At 42.0% G+C, this 5,545-nt stretch overlaps 1 pseudogene; it reads left to right on the forward strand.

The window, feature by feature from the left end:
• Nucleotides 1–467: 467 nt before the first annotated feature.
• Nucleotides 468–2,075, forward strand: LOC149822357 (inorganic phosphate transporter 1-4 pseudogene; annotated as a pseudogene).
• Nucleotides 2,076–5,545: the final 3,470 nt, after the last annotated feature.

The following is a 5,545-nucleotide window of genomic DNA, read 5'->3' on the forward strand; positions in this document are numbered from 1 at the left end:
ATGGAGGATCTCGAACCATCGTTTTCTTTTTTTTGAATGCAAGACATTTTTGTCATGTTCTTGAACCATTGTTTCATGGCAAGAATGGTGGGAAAGGGTACTTATGTCTTTGCAATCGCACCGGATTACGATGCTAAGTGATGCAGACACACAGGGGGATACAAGCCCCACGAGATGGGACCCGAACACGCTGAAGCTAACGGCCATCTTTGGGGGGGGGGGGGGGGGGGGCATATAACCTGCTTCGGCAAATGAGTGAACGTCTCCATGTCGGAGTGGCGCAGCAGTTGACTAACTAAGAGATCGAATATTCGGTTGTGCCTTCCCGTCTACTGCGCAAAGACTCTTTGTCCATCCTATTAATAAGAAACTCATCCAGTCACTTGCTCCAAGCACCCGATGTCCTCTTCTCCATCCCTTTCATTCCTTCCAAACTCCCCTTTCTCTTCGTTGTCTCCCCCAACGACATGGTGATGATGCAGATACAGGTGCTGAACGCGCTGGATGTAGCGAAGATGCAGTGGTACCACTTCATCGCCATCGTCATAGCCGGGATGGGATTCTTCACCGACGCCTACGACCTCTTCTGCATCTCCCTCGTCAACAAGCTCCTAGGCCGCATCTACTACTACGAGGGAAACCCCAAGCAGTCACGCTCTCTCCCGCCAAACGTTGCCTCGGCCATCAACGTTGTTGCCCTCTATGGCACCTTTGTTGGCCAGCTCTTCTTCGGGTGGCGCGGTGACAAGATGGGGAGAAAGAGGGTTTACGGTGTCACTCTCCTCCTCATGTTCGTCTGCTCCATCGCCTCTGGCCACTCCTTCGGGAGAAGCCCCAAGGCCGTGATTGAGACCCTCTGCTTCTTCCGGTTCTGGCTCGAGTTCGGCATTGGTGGAGACTACCCGCTCTCAGTCACCATCATGTCTGAGTACGCCAACAAGAAAACCAGGAGAGCCATCATCGTGGTTGTCTTTGATATGTAGGGGATCATCATCCTTTTCTGGAGGGATCATTTCCATCACCGTCAATGCGGCATTCAAGAACAACTTCCCGACACCCACCTATGCGATTGACACCGTGGGATCGATAGTCCCTCAGACTACGTTTGGAGGATCATCCTCATGTTCGGTGCTGCCCCGGCTGCGCTCACCAACTATTGGCAAATACAGATGCTGGAGACAGCGAGGTACACAACGCTCGTGGTGATGAACAAGAAGCAGGCTGCGGCAGACATGTCGAGGGTGCTGCACGTCGAGTTCGACAACCAGCAGGATAAACCGGAGACGATGCTCGCAAGCAGAAGCCTAGGATACAGCCTCTTCAGCCCCAAGTTCCTGGAGTGGCATGCCATGCACTTGCTGGGCACAACCTCCACCTGGTCCCTACTCGACATCGCCTTCGATAGCCAAAACCTCTTCCTAAAGGACATCTTCTCTGCCATCGGTTGGATCCCTAAGGCTAGCACCATGAACGCCATCGAGGAGGTGTACAAGATCTCAAGGGCGCAGACGCTCATCGCAATCTGCTCCACCGTCCCGGGCTACTGGTTCACGGTGGCACTCATCGACATCATCGATCGAAAAGTGATACAGCTGATTGGCTTCTTCTTCACGACGGTCTTCATGTTTGCTCTGGCCATCCCTTACGACCACTGGACCAAGAAGGAAAACTAGTTCGGATTCGTCATCTTGTACGCCCTCACCTTCTTCTTCGCCAACTTCGGCCCGAATGCTACCACCTTTGTGATTCCTGCTGAGATCTTACCAGCGAGGCTGAGGTTGACCTGCCACGGCATCTCGGTTGCGGCGGGAAAGGCCGGCGCCATCGTCGGTGCCTTCGGTTTCTCGTACGCTGCGCAGAGCAGGCTCCATGATAATGTCAATCCGGGCTACCCCACTGGAATTAGAGTCAAGAATGCCCTTATCATGCTTGGCGTCAGCAACGCACTCGGGTTCTTGTTCACCTTCCTGGTGCCCGAGTCAAAGGGTCCATCACTCGAGGAGATGTCCGACGAGGTAGAGGAGGTTCAGCACCGTGGTTCTGAGTCCAGCTATGCTCGCACAGTCCCCGTCTAAGTCCCCTGCCCTTTCTTTCCTTACATTCTTTAGGTGGAGGCCACATGGATCTCTTTCGGCTCAAGGAGTGACTCGTCAGGGGTTCGAGATCATATTAGTGAATGTCTCATGTTGGTTCATTTAGCGTCTAGTGGTGTTTTGTTATTGTAGGTGGATCTTGTCCTTTCGATGGTTGGAAACTTAACGATATTTATAAGACGCTAGGACCTGTTGACAATAATGCTTGGTTACAAATGCGAAAAAGTACCTCTACCCCATCTGGTATTCTCCATTTACTCAATATATGCAATGTATCACAAATCGCAGTTGTAGTAACATACTACCGATTTGTGATATATTGTTTTGCTTGCTAATATCATTTTTTAAGTTATTATGTTGAATTTTCTTATTGATTTATAATATATTTTGCGATATGAATATTGATTTGTAAGATATTATGTGCTTTATAGTGTCGACTTGTAAGATATTATGCTGAATTATCGTATCAATTTATAATATATTATGTGATATGTATATCGATTTGTAAGATATTATGTATTTTCTGGTATCGATTTGTAAGATATTTATGCAAAGACTTTTAAAATGTGTGCAGGCATAAATACATTTTTACGCGCTTGCGGTGGCGATTTTCATATTCAAATCGATGCTCATTTAGCGATTTCTATTGATCTCGCTTCATAGCATCGTAGATATAATTAAATCGCTATCGTCAACACACATATTCGACAAATCATTTTTTTTATTGGCATGGTAAGTAACAACTTGATGCATAGTATAAGCAAATAACAAATCGTCGTTGCTTTTATACTATGATTCATTCAGTCATTTCTTTGACTTGCTTAACCTTATCGGTATTCGTTATTATATGCATCTTGAATAAATCGTAGTAAACATATGCGCTTGCTAACGCAAATTGATATCTTGCCTATAACAGTGGTGAGAATATCATATAGTTGTAATGAAGATGATCAATATCAATCATTTGAAAGATATGCAGAAGTGAACATCTGTACTAATGACACACCTGAAGAAGTGAACATGTGTACTAATGATGCACATGATAACAAGGACGCAGGCATTGGATTCACTCTTGACTTGAATGTTCCAGCAGAAGAACTGCAATTCGATAATGAGGTAGACGATCGTGACAGTACACTTGATAAAGGTGCAGGCACTAGAAATGTACATGATAGTACACCTGACTTTGTTCCCATAGAAGGAAAGCAGTTTAATAATAAGGATGCTGAATATAAATTTTATAATGATTATGCCTTAAAATTTGGCTTCAATGTTAGAAGGTATTCTTGGTCAAAAAATACACAGGGTGTTGTGGTGAGAAAGACATATGTTTGTTCTAAGGAAGGTTGAAAGAAGTCAAGTGGAAATCTAACAAGGAGCAAGTCAGATTCAAGATATGGTTGTCCAGCGAGAATGGTGTTAAGAAGACTTCCGAATGAGAAATATGTAGTCCGTACTTTAATCAATGATCATAACCATGAATTAACAGCTTCATTTATGACCCCATGTTAAGGTCACATTGTAAAGTAACTGAAGCACATACTACAATTGTTGAAATAGCTGATAGCATCAGCATTGCACCAAGGAAGACATACAATTTGACAGTACACTTGATAAAGGTGCAGGCACTAGGAATGTATATGATAGTACACCTGACTTAATTCCCGTAGAAGGAAAGCAGTTTAATAATGAGGATGCTGCATATAAATTTTACAATGATTATGCTTTAAAATTTGGCTTCAGTGTTAGAAGGTATTCTTGGTCAAAAAATGCACAGGGTGTCGTGGTGAGAAAGTCATATGTTTTTTTTAAGGAAGGTTGGAAGAAGTCAAGTGGAAATCCAACAAGGAGCATGCCTGAATCAAGATGTGGATGTCCAGCAACAATGGTGTTAAGAAGACTTTTGAATGGAAAATATGTAGTTCATACTTTAATCAATGATCATAACCATGATTTATTTGCTTCATTTATGACTCCTATGTTAAGGTCACATTGTAAAGTAACTGAAGTGCAAGTTGCAATTGCTGAAATAGTTGATAGCGCTGGCATTGCACCAAGAAAGACATACAATTTGTTTGCGCACATAGATGGTGGTCGCGAGAATGTGTCATTCACACCTATGAATCTAAGAAACCACTTGAGAAGGAAGAGGATAGATAACATGAAGAATGAAGAAATATGTTCTTTGGTTGATTACTTATAGAAGAAATCAAACATTGACCCTGGTTTTTTTAGTGCAATACAACTGAATGAAGATGGATATGCTATGAATATGTTTTGGGCAGATTCAAAGTCAAGATTAGATTGTGAATGCTTCAATGATGTACTTATTTTTTGTACAACAGTGAAGATTAATACTGAACAGTGGCCATTTACGCAGTTTGTCGGAGTGAACCATCACTCACAGAGTTGTATATTAGGCAACACTTTTTTGTATGACCAGACCAAGGAAAGCTTTGAGTGGTTGTTCAGAGTATTTACATAGGTAATGAATGGGAAGCAACCTGAAGCTGTACTTACAGATGGTGATCACGCAATTGTGGCTACAGTGTCTCATGTGTGGCCAGATACACTTCTTCGCCTATGTTTATGGCATATCTTTCAAAATGCAGCAAAGAACATAGGACATATTTAATCAAAAGACAGGGTTTGACAAAAAGTTTACAAGGTGTATACTTGAGAGCGTAGATGAGATCACCTTTATGTCTGATTGGGAGGAAATGATTCAGATATACGACCTTGAAGACTGTCTGTGGTTACAAAATTTATATGCAGAAAAAGAGAAGTGGGCATTGGCATATGAAAGACAAAACTTTTGTGCAGGTATGATAAGCACACAAAGAGTTGAATCTATATATGCCACACTGAAGAAAATGTTGTATTCATGTTTAACAATGTTTTGCTTCATGGAACAATATAAATTATTTGTAGACGGTCTTAGACAGAATGAGCTTGAACAAGATGTGAAATGCTTCAATACACGTCTTGTAACTTTGGGCATGAAAATATTGATGTGACCTGTAGATCTATATACACTAACTATATTTGAATGGATTAAGAAGGAGGTTATACAGGTCATGAATTGCAACATAGAATGATGTGTGTAAAACCAAAAATATAAATAAATACCATTTTGTATGGGAGGGCGAAAAGCATCAGAAAAGGCAAAAAGCACATGTCATGTACAATGTTGACAACGAAATATTTGAATGTACGTGCAAAAAGTATGAATTCAACGGTATTTTATGTCATCGTGCATTAAAGATACTTAATCAAGAGAAGATACAAAAAATACATGAATCTTATTTAATGCGAAGATGGAGGAGACAAACAAAGATTGAATTGCTGGATACAGATAATGTCAGTCAATCTGGTTTTGATGAGAAGTGTTACATATCCTCCCGTTACCAATAATTGTGTAGGTCATTTATGCATGTTGCAGATTTGGCATC

This window comes from Nuphar pumila, chromosome 11 (genome assembly GCF_984573655.1).
Source record: "Nuphar pumila chromosome 11, dmNupPumi1.hap1.1, whole genome shotgun sequence".
Lineage (NCBI taxonomy): Eukaryota > Viridiplantae > Streptophyta > Magnoliopsida > Nymphaeales > Nymphaeaceae > Nuphar > Nuphar pumila.